The sequence below is a fragment of the Hordeum vulgare genome, chromosome 1H, assembly GCF_904849725.1.
Source record: "Hordeum vulgare subsp. vulgare chromosome 1H, MorexV3_pseudomolecules_assembly, whole genome shotgun sequence".
In the NCBI taxonomy this organism is placed as follows: domain Eukaryota; kingdom Viridiplantae; phylum Streptophyta; class Magnoliopsida; order Poales; family Poaceae; genus Hordeum; species Hordeum vulgare.
The window spans coordinates 504,213,362-504,230,027 of record NC_058518.1 but is presented as its reverse complement, the minus strand read 5'-3'; positions in this window follow the sequence as shown (position 1 = coordinate 504,230,027).

The window sequence follows — 16,666 nt, the reverse complement described above, 5'->3', positions numbered from 1 at the left end:
TTGGTATATGATTAAGAAGCTAGATGATGAGTTATTAGATGAGTACGTAAGATGATGATGAGTTATATGGCAAGATATTTGTGCCATGACTTTTGTGTATCGCTATTTTTTAGATTTAATGATATTTGTGTTGGATAACGATATATATGTTGGATAATGATGATGATGGTATAAATGACGAGACTACTTTACGTGTATGATATGATAAGAATAATGCATGCTTATTATGATAAGATGAAACTATTGTTTAGAGCATGCACAAATACGTAGAGGGGACATAAACACGATGGGAATTAAATATTGAAAGCAGGAATATTAGCAGTAGCGCTGGCTTAACAGTAGCGCTTTTTTTATTCCAGCGCTACTACTAACGTAGATACGAGTAATGCTTTAATTCCAGCGCTACTGCTAACAGGTTATATGTAGCACGTTAGGAGTAGCGCTGCCCCAGCACTATTGGTAAGGAAAAAACCAACGTTACTGATATGCTTTCTTCTAGTAGTGCCATGTAATGTGTTAAAAAAATATTCAATTGACAACTAAAATTTATTTTAACACATAATCATATTAATAATAAAATTACAGGTAAACCATGACGATTGCGTACAAAAAAAGTTGTGCTCTAGGAGAAACACACGATCAATTTTATCTAGCATCAAAATATATTTTCTCTGGTACAAAACTGAGAAATGTACCGCCTAGCTGTCTCAAAAGAAATAAAAAGGTTCAGCGCCCACTTGTGTGTTTGATATAATACTGCCACCGAGAATGCAGCGCACGTTTGTGCCAAGAGGCATCCACATCGACAGTATATGGTAGGTGGGCACAAGATGTGGATCAGGGGAGAGATCTCGTACAATCATGTTTTGATGCGGTGGCCTGTGTGTTTCTCGTGGAGGATCCCAGGCCTACCATAGAATAATTGTTACTGGCCGTGGTGTCTCATCGATCAATAGTGCTGAAGATACTTACAATGTCTAACGGATTTTCACTGGTTGGGCGATCCTTCTTAATCAAAATTTCAACCAATCTCTTTCTAATACCTTTTGTTGTCCGTTGTGTCACTTTTACAAAAAAGCTTCCGACGTTTTCTAAAATCAACTCGCAGTCTGAACTTAAGTAAAAAAACAAATCTTTTTTAAATTTTTCAGAAAACCCCCCGATGTTTTCTGAAATCAACCCGCCGTCCGGATTTAAGTCAAAAAACGAACCGTTTTTTTGCATTTTTTAGAAAACCCTCTAATGTTTCAGGTAATCAACCCGGAGTCCGGATTTAAGTCAGTAAACGAATCGTTTTTTCGCATTGTTCAGAAAAACCCCGTGATGTTTTCGGTAATCAACCCGCCCTTCATATTTTAAAAAACAAACCCTAACTTTCAGTTGATCAATCTAAATTTTATCTAAAACAAAATTATCCATATCTCTTAAACCGTAACTCTCATTTTAACATGTTATATATGAAATTTGATTAAAAAAATATGTAGAATCTAAATATGATGTTATTTTTAGCTGTTGAATACTTAATATTATTTTTGGTGCAAACTTAATCTGTACTGTACAGTCCTTTTTTCTCTCTCTTTCCGACGACGATACGAATTGCAATAAACATCCATTAAATTAAAACCAAATTTAGAGGAAAGAAAACATTGTTAACCACACATGCACACCTTTAAAAAATGTCGTGGGGAGAAACAACATATTTCTCATCTTATTTCGAGTGACTGTACATTCAAACGCGTTTGTGTTGTGTGAGCACTAAAGCCATCGTCGGCAACACAAATGTGATGCCATGTGAAAATATATTGCGTTCAGAGTGTGTGTTATTTTCTCTTCCGTTGCAACGCACGGGCTCTTTTGCTAGTCATACTTAAAGAACCTGTAAATCATCCATAAAATGCATGTACGTGTAGCATTACTCCTCATCGATCGGGCCGTGGTGTCTCATTGGCAGGGGCGTAGCTAAGCTAAGCCGACAACAAGCCCCGGGCCTTCTTCAAAAGTTGTTTGGTTGGGCCTTATATTCTTAATAGTTGCTACCGTCAACAAATAAGTTGGGCCTCAAGACCCGGGCCCAGGGCCCTGGGGGCCTCGGTCGTGTCTCCCCCGTGCTCATTGGTGAGGAAGAGACATGATGTCGAAATTAGAACGTAGTACTCCCTCATTTTCATTTTGTTAGGCGTATTAGCTTTTGCATGCAGTCTCAATATGTAAGAAACATGTACTCCCTCCCTTTGTAAATATAAAATATTTTAGAGATTCCACTATGCCTTATCCTTGAAGGTGTCTGTGCCTTATCCGTCATCGATGGACGTGAGGTCCACGTTGGAGATGGTGGCGCCGATGAGGTCGTTGTCGAACTAGCCCACCTGATATTTCGTCTCGGTGCGGCGTAGGAGGAGTAGGTGGCGTTGTTGTCGTCCGCGATAGCGTGCAGCTCCGCCTCCGCGGAAGCCTCCGTGGAAGCCACTTCCTGGTGAGCGGCGCCTTGAGCGCGGAGGGCCTCGTATATCGCACGCTGCTCCGCGACAAAGTTGGGGTTCTCCGTGGCCATGACTGCCATGGACTCCTCGCTCACGCGTTCGCAGTCTATTTGGCCCTCCGGTAGCCGATGTTGCTCCAGGAGGAACAAGTTGTACAGTTGTTCCTCATGTGCCTATTGGAACATAGACATAGGCGCAAACATAGGATGCTGCTCCGACAAGGTGGCATTGAAGTCCGTGTGTGCCTGCTCCATGGTGAAGTCGTCATGCATAGGCACGGGCTACGATTTGATGTCTCTAGATACCGTCTCTATTATGGGCTCGTCCTCATAGTCATAGATCTTAGGTGAGTTGGCCAACATGCCACACACGATCCACCTCATACGGCTTCTTTGCTTGGTGGCAGCAAGGGCGGCCACCTCATTCTTCATCTTCATCGATAGGGTCTCAAATAGAGCATTGCCGCCTGGAATCATGGTGGATGTGTGATAAACCACAAGTATAGAGGATCAATTGTAGCCTTTCTCGATAAGTAAGAGTGTCGAACTCAACGAGGAGCTAAAGGTACGACAAATATTCCCTCAAGTTCTATCGATCACCGATACAACTCTATGCACACTTTACGTTCGCTTTACCTAGAACAAGTATGAAACTAGAAGTACTTTGTAGGAGTGAGGATAGGGCTTGCAAGAAAGTAAAGAACACGTAAATAAAACTAGGGGCTGGTTAGATGAAGAAACAACTACGAGTGTATAACGAGTGTGGAAAAGTGGTGGTAGGAGTTGCGGAATTGTCCATAAGCAATTGACTACGTCACTAGATCGATAGCAAGTATCATGTGGGAGAGGCCTCTACTAGCATGTCATCCCTTACTTGGAATTCTATGCACTTATGATTGGAACTATTAGCAAGCGTCCACAACTACTAACGTTCATTAAGGTAAAACCCAACCATAGCAATAAGATATATTGGTCCCCCTTCAATCCCATATGCATCAATTTCTATGCTAGGTTTGAAGCTTCTGTCACTCTAGCCTGCCAATACATAGTCCTATCAACATACAACTAACCCTATGGTGTGATCCACACGCGCGATCATATGATGGGCACCATAGGACAGCAACATAACCACAAGCAAATTAAGCCAATCATAGCAATTCATCAATCACCGACAGGACAACGATAATCTACTCAGACATCATAGGATATCAACACATCATTGGATAATAATATGTAGCATGAAGCACCATGTTCAAGTAGAGGGTACAGCGGGTTGCGGGAGAGTGAACCGCTTAATATAGATGGGGGAATATGATGGATATGTTGGTGAAGATGACGGAGGTGTTGGTGTAGATTGCCGTCACACGATGATGTCCTGGGCGGCGTTCCGGCGCCGCCGGGAGAGAGGGGGAGAGAGCCCCCCTCCTTCTTCTTCTTCCTTGACCTTCTCCCTAGATGGGAGGAGGGTTTCCCCTCTTGTCCATGGTCTCCATGGCAGCGGAGGGGCGAGAGCACCTCCGAGATTGGATCTCTCTCTGTGTCCTTCTGTTTCTGCGCTCCCAGATTCTGCGTTTCACCGTTTCTTAAATTCCCGGAGATCCGTAACTCCGATTGGGCTGAAATTTTATCACGATTTTCTTCCGGATATTATCTTTATTGCGGCGAAAGAAGGGCTCCAACCTCCTTAAGGAGTAGCCACAAGCCTGCCAGCCGCCGTCGTACCTCCTGGTGGCGGCTACAGGCCTTGTGGGCCCTCCGTGCATCGCCTCGCGTTGATTCCAAAAAAATCCCCGTAAGTTTTTATTACGTTTGGACTTTGTTTGGTATGGATATTCTGCGAAACAAAAAAATGCAACAAATAGGAACTGGCACTGGGCACTGGATCAATATGTTAGTCCCAAAAATAGTATAAAAAGTTGCCAAAAGTATATGGAAGTTGTAGAATATTGGCATGAAACAATCAAAAATTATAGATACGACGGAGACGTATCAGCATCCCCAAGCTTAATTCCTGCTCGTCCTCGAGTAGGTAAATGATAAAAAAGATAATTTTTGATGTGGAATGCTACCTAGCATAATCTTGATCATATAATCTAATCATGGCATGAATATTAAAACACGAGTGATTCGAAGCAATAATCTATCATTTGACATAAAGACAATAATATTTCAAGCATACTAACAAAGCAATCATGTCTTCTCAAAGTATCATGGCCAAAGAAAGTTATCCCTACAAAATCATATAGCCTGGCTATGCTCCATCTTCCCCGCACAACGTATTTAAATCATGCACAACCCCGGTTTTAGCCAAGCAATTGTTTCATACTTTAGTGTTCTCAAACTTTTTCAACTTTCACGCAATACATGAGCGTGAGCCATGGACATAGCACTATAGGTGGAATAGAATATGGTGGTTGTGGAGAAGACAAAAAGGAGGAGGTAGTCTCACATCAACTAGGCGTATCAACGGTCTATGGAGATGCCATCAATAGATATCAATGTGAGTGAGTAGGGATTGCCATGCAACAGATGCACAAGAGCTATAAGTGTATGAAAGCTCACAAAAGAAACTAGTGGGTGTGCACCCAACTTGCTTGCTCACGAAGACCTAGGGCAATTTTGAGGAAGCCCATCAATGGAATATACAAACCAAGTTATATAATGAAAATTTCCCACTAGTATATGGAAGTGACAAAATAGGAGCTCTCTGTCATGAAGATCATAGTGCTATATGAAGCACAAGTGTGGAAAGAGGATAGTAGCAATTGTTCTGTCTCTCTTTTCTCTCATTTTTTTTGTGGGCTCTTTGGCCTCTCTTTTTTATTTTTTTATTTTTATTTTGGTGGGCATCTTTGGCCTCTTTTTTGTAAATGGGCTTCGCTGGCCTCTTTTATTTCCTCACATGGGACAATGCTCTATTAATGATGATCATCACACTTACAACTCAATACTTAGAGCAATGATGACTCTATATGAAATGCCTTCGGTAGTGTACCGTGACAATGATCTAGCATAACAATGACATCAAAAAATGGACAAGCCATGGAAACATCATGCTAGCTATCTTACGATCATGCCATGGCAATATGGAAGTGGTGTCACATGTCATGAGACGGAACGGTGGTAGTTGCATGGCAATATATCTCGGAATGGCTATGAAAATGCCATAATGGGTAGGTATGGTGGCTGTTTTGAGGGAGGCTATATGGTGGGTGTAATGCACCAGCGAAAGTCGCGCGGTACTAGAGAGGCTAGCAATGGTGGAAGGGTGAGAGTGCGTATAATCCATGGACCCAACATTGTTCATAAAGACTCACATACTTATTGCAAAAGTCTATTAGTCATCAAAACAAGGTACTACACGCATGATCCTAGGGGAAAGGTTGGTAGGATTTAACCATGGCGCGATCCCGACCTCCACACAAAGGATGACAATCAATAAATAAATCATGCTCCGACTTCATCACATAACGGTTCACCATACGTGCATGCTACGGGAATCACAAACCTTAACACAAGTATTTCTACGAATACACAATTACTCACTAGCATGACTCTAATATCACATATCCATGTCGCAAAACTATTGCAAGGAATCAAACATATTATATTCGGTGATCTACAAGTTTTATGTAGGATTTTATGACTAACCATGTGAATGACCAACTCCTGTTAACTCTCTAAATAGGTATAAGTGAAGCATGAGAGTTTACTTCTTTCTACAAAAGATATGCCCCGCTCTAAAAAAGATAATTGAAGCAAAAGAGCATTCTACAAATGGCGGTTTTCTATGTGTAGGGAAACAGGCAATCCAAACTTCAAAAGATACAAGTGAAGCACAAGAAGCATTCTATAAATTCAACCAAGGACTATCTCATACCAGCATGGTGCATAAAAGAAAAAGGAAAAAATAAACACAAAAGACGCTCCAAGCATTTGCACATATCATGTGACGAATTAAAATATAGCTCCGAGTAAAATTACCGATAGATTGTAGACGAAAAAGAGGATGCCTTCCGGGGCATCCCCAAGCTTAGATGCTTGAGTCTTCCTTGAATATTACCTTGGGGTGCCTCGGGCATCCCCAAGCTTAGGATCTTTCCTCTCCTTATTCCTTCATCCATCGTGCTCTCACCCAAAACTTGAAAACTTCAATCACACAAAACTCAACAAAACTTCGTGAGATCCGTTAGTATAATAAAATAAATCACCACTTCAAGTACTGTTGTGAACTCATTCTGAATTCATATTAGCATTATATCTACTGTAATCCAACTTCACCATGGTTCATACCCCCCCCCGATACTACCCATAGATTCATCAAAATAGGAGAACAATGCAGAGAAAACAGAATCTGTCAAAACAGAACAGTCTGTAGCAATCTGTATATTCCGTATACCTGTGAAATCTCAAAAAAGTCTGAAAAATTACGAACGTCTGGAAAATTTGCATATCAATCAGAAGAAAAAAGAATCAACTCAAAATCGCTTTCAAAATAAAAATGAAAATTAATTTCGTGAGCAGAAAGTTTCTGTCTTTTCTCAGCGTGATCAAACAACTATCACCCAAACTAATCGTAAAGGCTTTGCTTGGCACATTATTTTTAAAAACACAAAGGAATTGTACAAGGGGATACTTATTTTTGTGAGAAACTTCCATGAAAAATTCTACATTGTTTCCATGAGCATGAACACAAGTGTTCAAGGTCGACCCTCACTTCCGCAATGCATCACCTTTCAATCGCTTCTCTTTTTGAAAAAGTTTTAAGTTCCCCTCTATATACTTTTTTGTTTTTAAACTAAATAAAAGCAGTCAACAGAAATAAATGACTCTCTAAAACTTCCGGGTTGTCTCCCACGCAGCGCTTTCTTTAAAGCCATTAAGCTAGGCATAAAGTTCTCAAGTAATGGATCCACCCGGATCTCAAGGTATATCAAAACCAATTTTAATTAGCAATGATTTGTAATTTAGTAGTGAGCACAAGGTAACATATATCATGCAATGACGAAGTCTAACTCTCTTCCTATGCATTGGCATGTCATAAAAGAACAATTCATGCACATCAAGTAAAGGCCAATACATAGCATAAACAGTTTCTTGCAATTTTATCGTATTGGAAACATACAGAGGTGGAGATGTAGTTCCTCTCTCATAATAATTGCAAGTAGGAGCAGCAAGCTGATACGTCTCCATCATATCTACTTTTCCAAACTCTTTTGCCCTTGTTTTGGACTCTAATTTGCATGATTTGAATGGAACTAACCAGGACTCACGCTGTTTTCAGCAGAATTGCCTTGGTGTTATTTTTGTGCAGAAATCAAAGTTCTCCAAACGTCCTGAAAATTTACGGGGAGCATTTTTGGAAAATATGAAAAATATCTACGCCAAGTTCCACCTGAGGGGGTGGACCAGTGGCCCACAAGCCCTGGCTCCGCCACCACCCCCCTAATGGCGGTGGGCAGGCTTGTGGGGCCCACACGGCTCTGCCGCCCCCAATCTCACGTCTATAAGTTCCCTTTCGTCCCAGAAAAAATAAAAAGAGAAGTTTTTGTCGCGTTTGCGATACGGAGGCACCGCCACCACCTGTTCTTCATCTGGAGGGCAGGTCTGGAGTCCGCATTGGGCTCCGGAGAGGGGAAATCGTCGCCATCGTCATCATCAACCTTCTTCCCTCTCCAATTTCATGAAGCTCTTCGTCATTCGTGAGTAATCTATTCGTAGGCTTGGCGCCATTGATACAATCGTTAGAAATAGTCTGCCGTCAACAGATCGTTTCTGACACCGTTGTTATCATACTACTTTGTTGTTACTAATTTGCTTGCAGATACTAATCTTTCAGGTGTGGTTGAATCTGACAAATTCAGCTGCTAATACTCGAGATTATTCTCTCACCTCCTGTCTGGCTTATCAACAAGTTGGGTCGAATACTCTACCCTCGAAAACTGCTACGATCCCACGCGCTGGTGGGCCGTCAACAACATTCTTCTAGTTTCGATTGCTGGAGAGTGCTAGCAGCATTATTCTGGTGCCGTTGCAAGGGGAAGAACAGTTGACATCAAGCATTTTTCTGGCGCCGTTGCCGAGGAGGTATTGCTATATTCTCTGAGTCACTTGGGATTTATATCTGCTGATCACTATGAAGAATCTGAAGGATCCAAAAACCAAAGTCTTGCTCTCAACTACGAGGGGAGGTAAGGAATTGCCATCTAGCTCTGCACTTGATTCACCTTCAGTTATGAGTAATGTTGCGACATCACCTCCTGCTAGAAATCTTGATATGTCGCTTGTGCTTGATGATGCTTATGATGCTACTACTAGAGATGCTATGCTTGATACTGCTTTGCCTGATGATACTATGCTTGATACTATGCCTCATACTCCTTTGCCTGATGATGCTAGAGATGCTATTTTGCCTGATATTGTTAGAGATGCTATGCTTGATACTGCTAAAGATGCTATGCCTGATGATGCTATGCTTGATACTGCTAGAGATGCTACTTTGCCTGATGTTCCACTAGGGGTGTTCCTTGATGCTCATATTGTTCGAGTTACTGTCAATGCTCATGATGCTTCTGAAACTGCCGATACTATTGAGATAGAACCTGCTTTTGCTCCTGTTAGATCTAGCTCTCCTAGATATGAATTGCCTGATATACCTGAGGGTTACGTTATGAAGGGAGATATAGCTGAGGATTTTCTTGCGTGTAAGGATGCCTATGACGCTGAGAAATTACTTGTCAAGTGGAATAAAAAATCTCTGAAAGCTAAGATGAAATACGACCCGAAGTTTGCCACTTCACCTATTTTTATCACCGATAAGGATTATGAATTCTCTGTCGACCCTGAGATAATCTCTCTAGTCGAATCTGATCCTTTTCACGGTTATGAGTCTGAGACGGTCGTAGCCCATCTTGCCAAACTACACGATATAGCCACCCTTTTCACTAATGAGGAGAAGACCCGCCACTACTATATCCTTAAGTTGTTTCCTTTCTCTCTAAAGGATGACGCTAAAGCCTGGTTCACCTCTCTTGCTCCTGGATGTGTGAGTAGTCCCCAGGAGATGGTCTATTGCTTCTGTGAGAAATATTTCCCTGCCCATAAGAAGCAAGCTGCCTTGCAGGAAATATACAACTTCGCTCAACTCCAAGAAGAGAGTCTTCCACAAGCTTGGGGAGGCTCGTCCAGCTACAGAATGCTTTGCCTGATCACCCTCTTAAGAAGAACGAGATACTTGATATCCTCTATAACGGACTTACCGATGCCTCTAGAGACCACCTAGATAGTTGTGTCGGTTGTGTTTTTAGGGAACGAACTGTAGAACAAGTTGAGACCCTACTAAATAACATCCTGATCAACGATAATGCTTGGACTATTCCCGAACCACCTCCTAAGCCAACTCCTAAGAAAAGAGGTATTCTATTCCTCAGTCCCGAAGATATGCAAGAAGCCAAGAAATCTATGCAAGAGAAAGGCATTAGATCTGAAGATGTCAAAAATCTACCACCTATCGAAGAGATTCATGGTCTCGACAACCCGATACAGGTAGTAGAAGTGAATTCTCTGCGTAGGTTTGATGAGAGTGACATTCCTTTTGGTAAACCTGCTAGCCTATGCTTTGATGAATTTGACAACTTTGTTGCCAAACAACACAGTTTCAATGATTATGTTAGCAGACATTTGGAACAAAGTACTCGTATGCTTAGCCATTTAAGTGCTTGTGTAGACAGAAATGTCAATGCTCTGAAGCTTCTGAGTAAACATGCCTCAATGATTACTACTCAGGTAGAACAAGTACTTCAAGCTCAGAATGACCTGCTCAATGAATTAAATGCAACTCTGTCAGAGTCATTACTAGAGGAGGCAAAATGACTCAACAACCTTTGTATCCTGAAGGTCATCCTAAGAGAATTGATCAAGATTCTCAAGGAATCAATGCTGATACACCTAGTCATCCTAAGGAGAAGAAGAAGGGTGATAGAAACCTGCACGCCAGTTCACCAAATACTATCACACCTGAAGAACCTAATGATATTTCCGCGTCTGATGCGGAAACACAATCAGGTGATGAACATGAACCTGGTGACAATATGGACAGTGATGTTTGTAATAATGCTCAACCTAGCCATGATGAGGATGTGGAGATTGAACCTACGGTTAATCCTGATAATCCACAACCTAAGAGATACGACAAGAATGACTTCACTGCTAGGAAGCCTGGTAAAGAAAGAGAGCCATGGGTTCAGAGAACTATGCCCTTCCCTCCTAAGCCATCCAAGAAAAAGGATGATGAGGATTTTGAGCACTTCGTTGAGATGATAAGACCCGTTTTTCTGCAGATGCGGTTAACTAATATGCTCAAGATGTCTCTGTATGCCAAGTACATGAAAGATATTGTGACTAATAAACGGAAGATACCAGATCTTGAGATATCCACCATGCTTGCTAATTACACTTTTAAAGGTTGAACTCCTAAGAAACTTGGTGATCCCGGAGTGCCCAGTATACCTTGCTCCATTAAAGGAAACTACGTAAGAACTGCCTTATGTGACCTTGGAGCCGGTGTTAGTGTTATGTCGCTTTCTCTTTATCGTAGACTTGAGTTGGATAAGTTGACACCCACTGAAATTTCTTTGCAAATGGCCGACAAATCAACTGCTTCCCTATCGGCATTTGCGAGGATGCGCCTGTTGTGGTTGCTAACACCACTATCTTAACAAACTTTGTTATCTTGGATATTCCTGAGGATGATGCCATGGCTCTCATCCTCGGAAGAACCTTTTTAAACACTCCAGGGGTTGTTATAGATTGCAACAAAGGCAATGTCACTTTCCATGTCAATGGTAACGAGCACACCGTGCACTTTTCGAAGAAACGATATCCATCAATGCTATCGAAAAGACTTCATCGATTCTCATTGGGAGCTTTGAATGCCCTATTCCTCGTGTCAAGATGAAGGGCGCGTTCGGAACCTCTCCAATCCTGGAACTCCGCTCCACGTGAGGAGCTCGATCTGAACGACTCCTCAAAATTGTGCTGCCACTCCCTCCGCTCCAGGAGCTGCAGTTGCGGAGCGGAGAGGAGCCGAACAGGGGCGAAGTACGATTTGCTTGTTGGGGAGATTCATATCCCCATTGAGGTGACTTAGTGGCTATTCTAAAATTCTCCGTTCTCTCTTGTGATTCGAGAAGGTTTTGTCATAAGGACTTGATCAATCCCATTGACGGATTTCTTTCGATGACCATGAAACGGATGAATCAGAGAGTCACATACCTTTCTTTTGAGCTTTCATTTTCTGTTGCTTAGAAGAAAAATGATAGAATTAGTTTAGTTTTTTCTGTTTTCTGTTTTAGCGTCCCGGAGAAAAATACCTTGAAAATAAAATTTATCTGATGGTCCTGAAAATTTAGTATGATTTTTTCTGGAATTTTTGAAAATTTCTGGGCCTGAGAGCTGGCCTGGGGGCCACACCAGTGGGCCACAAGCCCCCCACCGCCACCTACCCCCTGGTGGCGGGGTGTAAGCTTGTGGAGCCCACAGGCACCCCCCTCCACTCATTCCAGCTCCCAGCCTCTTCTTCCACCTCCAGAAAAAATTGTTTCGCAGCTCAAACCCGTGTTCTTGCTCATTTGGCTGTGATTTTCGATCTCCTTGCTCAAAGCACCATTCTCCGAACCGTTTTGGGGAAATTACTCCTTGGTAAGTGACTCCTCCATTCGTCCAATTAGTTTTTTCTCTAGTGCTTTATCCTTCGCGAATTCTTGCTACCTTGGTGACCCTGTTCTTGAGCTATAAATGTTCATTTTAGCTGGTTCCAAGTAGTTTTAGCGTGCGATACGGTCTCTAGGCACTAGTAGGAGTAGTTGCTACAAGGTATGGTTGGTCCTCATTCAGTTTTCTCTCGAGCTTCAAAAATTTCAGCAAAAGGAAATTATGTTCAGGAGGAAGTTTCATGGTGGTTCCTCAAGTAAGAAGGGTCCTCGTCTCTCCTTTCGGGAGCCCGAAGCTTTTCAACTAAGGGACGCACCGGTGCAACCATGTGAATGGCCTTCTGATGAGTTCATGATCGAAGCATGCTTCAAGGATGAGTTTGATGCACTTGTCCGCAATGCCGGGTTAGAAGAATTCCTCTCAGATAAATGTGAACAGTATGCTATGCTCACTGCCTCTTTCGTGCGTAGATTTAAATTTTTGGTTGGCCGTGAATCATCCATACTGTTTGATCTGTACGATAAATCCTATACCGTGGGTCTGGAGGATTTCAATAGGATTTGCAAGATACCCGATGGAGGTAGTGTTAATGATCCTCCTAAGTCTTCGGTCAGAGACTTTGTCTCCAGTATAACTGTTGGGGAAACCAGAGATATCACGCAAGCCACCATAGGAAGCATCCATTTCCATGCCTTGCACTACCTTGCCCTCTTCATAGGTAGGTGCGTTAACCACAAGGGTGCACATTGTCACCTATGCGCTTCCGACCTTAGTATCCTTAAGAGCGCAGTAACAGGTGACAAGGAGCTTCAATATGGGAGCTATTATAGCAAGGAGGCTGAATAAAAATGCCAGTGAGGGGGATTTCTTTGGTGGAGTTTATGCTACACGCTTAGCAAACTTTCTTGGAGTATCCATCTGTCTAGAAGACCCTCCTCTCCGTACAGCCTACCTTGACCGTGTCGCTCCAACACACTACGAGTTCCTTGAGAGAGATCATGGATTCCTCCTATACCGCTTGATATTTAACCGGCATCGTGTTTTCCATATTACCCGTCCTGCTCGTGCTTTCTTTGATTTTCAGGTTAAACGAAGATACTACATAACCATAGGAGAGGCAGAGGAGTATGAGAGGGAGGCGACTGCTGCTCGACTTCGTGAGGTAGCTATTCAGGCAGTGGCTGCAGCACTCCCGTATAACACCCATTATGACTTTGGGTTTTGCCAGGATCATCCATGGGAGTAGACCAAGCAAGGACAAAAGCCTAAGCTTGGGGGAGTACGTGTTCTCACCGACTTTACATTCATGCTTATGCTTTCGCTTTGTTAGCCGGTGTTTACACTTTGCCACTGTATTATACTTGCTAGTTTCTTTTTGTTTTCTTGTTTTCTTGTTTTGTGTCCTTTTGAGAAATCCCAAAAAGATTTTTCTTTCTTCTTTTGCTTGTTGGGAGCTTTCCTGTGTAAATAGTTTTCATTTTCTTTGGTTCAAGGTAGAAGATATTGGTTACAATGCTTATTGGTTCTTGCATGCTTACCTGTTTAGCTTTCAAAGAGCCATATTATTTTGTCTTCTCCTTTGTGTTTGCCTGCAGATTCAGCTTAGTCCAATGCGCTTATTATCGTTTTCATCGTTCGATCGTGCAAATGAAAGGCAACAATGATGATATATGATGAAGTGACTGAGACTGAAAAGCTGGTATGAACTCTATCTATTTTGTTTTTGTAAATATGACTAGCTTGTCGACCCAGATTTAGCTTTGTTGTGAGAGAACCATGTTTGAAATGACAACTTAGAGATCATAGTTTCTGATGCCATGCTTATTTAGCTGAGAGCTTATAATGGTTTGTCTTGAATGCCAACATAGATTTTGAGATGACTGTGATGTAGCATGATAGGATGGTATTCTCCTTTGAATGTTTCAAGTGGCTTGACTTGGCGCATGTTCATGCATGTAGTTGAAACAAAATCAACATAGCCTCCATGATGTTCGTGTTCATGGTGATTTATATCCTGTTCATGCTTGCATTTAATGTTAGTCAAACTCATTGCATCTTGATGACCGTTGTCGCTCTCTAGTTGGTCGCTTCCCAGTCTTTTGCTAGCCTTCACTTGTACTAAGCGGGAATACCGCTTGTGCATCCACTTCCATGAACCCAAAAGTTTCTCCATGAGAGTCCAACATACCTACCTATTTGCGGTATCTACCTGTCGTTCCAAGTAAATTTGCATGTGCCATTCTCTAAACCGTCAAGAAATAATCTGTTTTGCATGCCCGAACCGCTCATTTGGTGACAGAGGGCTATTGGTATCTTCCATGCTAGGAGTGTTATCCTCGACATGTGTTTATTCATAGTCATTCACGAGAAAGGGGTCGGTATTTGGGATGCCCAGTTCCATGCTTAAATCGAAAACATAACTGTTAAACAAGACTCCCCCGGATTGATGTTAGTATGGACGATATCCGAGGATTCGGCTAGCCGTGGAGTGTGATTGATTGGTGGTGGGGGAGTTAAAACTTTACTTTTCTGTTTGGGAACCGCCTATAGCATGAGTAGCATGGAAGATATTGAGAACTCTTGGTCATTGCATTGACAATGAAAGCATGCCACCCAAAATTATTATCTCTGTTTTCAAAAGCTTGAGCTCTGGCACCTGTGCAAATCAATGCTTCCCTCTGCGAAGGGCATGTCTATTTATTTTCCTCTCGAGTCATCCTCTTCTTTTACAAGCACCAATTAGAGAGCACCCGTGTCATTTTTATGCTTTGCTTTTGATTGATATTGAGTATGACTATGACTGGATCTTTGTTGCTATGAATTACAATGCACTAGTAGAAAAAGGGCCTTCTGTCCCGGTTCGTAAGGGCCTTCTGTCCCGGTTTCGGAACCGGGACTAAAAGATCGTTACTAATGCCCTTGGCCTTTAGTCCCGGTTCTTACACGAACCGAGATAGATGGGCCTCCACGTGGACGGTGCGGCGAGCCCGGGCAGGGGGGCCTTTAGTCCCGGTTGGTGACACCAACCGGGACCAAAAGGCATCCACGCGTCAGCATTTCAGGTGATGGCTTTTTTTGAAAGGGGGGGTTAGGGGGTTTTGGAGGGTTAATTTAAGTGTTTCATATATTGTGTTAGCTAGCTAATGAATAGAGAGAATTGTCCTCTCTTATCTCCGTGCTTGGTCGACGCTGCATACTATACGTATAGAGAGGACTAGACACGCTAGCTAGTAAGCAAATGAAGGAAACAAAAGATCGTCATGAACATATGCATACAAAGAGAAGTGATATCGACCACCTCTCCTTCTCTGAGAGATTGGTCAAACAACAAGTGCTCGTATATCTATCCGACGCTACTGGCTACATATATACAATATAATTATCTCTTACAATATAATCTCCTAATTAAAATTCAACTCGTTAGGGTTCACATGGTATTCTCCGTCTTTAGCGATCACGTGGTCAAGAAAGAATGCCGCCAATTCCTCTTGAATTCCTCGCATACGATCTGCTGGTAGGAGTTCATTCCGCATCCGATATATCTAATTTGAAGAAGGGAGTCAATACATATATATGAATAAATGAATCTGAACACAAATGATGGTAATAAAACAAAAATTTCAATATTATTATTTACGCACGTCATATTGTTTGTCAGAGTAGCCCCGCTCACAGGTCACGTGGCGGATGGACTCGCAAATGTAGTATCCACAGTAATCATTCCCTTGTTCCGGCCACAACCACTTTACAAGAAATAGAGGTCAATCAAACTGATAGTTAGCAAGCATGCTAAATGGTATTGATGAAACTAGCGCTTGAATCACTATGAGATGTGTGGAACATGCTACTATAGTACTTACTTTCGGGTGTCTAAATTGCAGCTTCTTCGGCAGTCCCGGAGTTTTTGCGGTGAATTTTTTCCAAACCCTGTCAGACAAAGAAAACAATTACTTGATATCAGGAAATGAACAAAGTTGCCGATATGGTGCGATAATGATCGATTTAACTTACTTCTCTAGAATTTCAGTCATGTCCGCATACTCGTTGGGATCTTTTCGTCTCGAGTCTAAGACGGTTACTAGTCCCTGCTCAAGCTTAATCTCTAGGAGAATATAGTGAAAGCTGCGCACGCATGCATAACTCATTAATTACATTACGATAACCTTGACTAATAAGGGAAACCGAATATGCACAAGACAGTAACACTCACTGGAATTGATAAGGGAAGAGTATTATAGCTTTGTTTTGATTCAATACAAACGATTGTAGCAGGTTGGCCTCGGTATCTTTGGCCTGAGATTTAATCATAAATGCATCTACGAGATTTGTGTTAATGAACCGAATATCACCGATTTGTCTTTTCTTCAATTCGACGATCTTCAATCTGCATATAATATAGTGAGGATAATTAAAAATACATGCAATGAAAGAGCTGGCCTATATATAGAGACTTAATGATAGAAGTAGTACTACTTA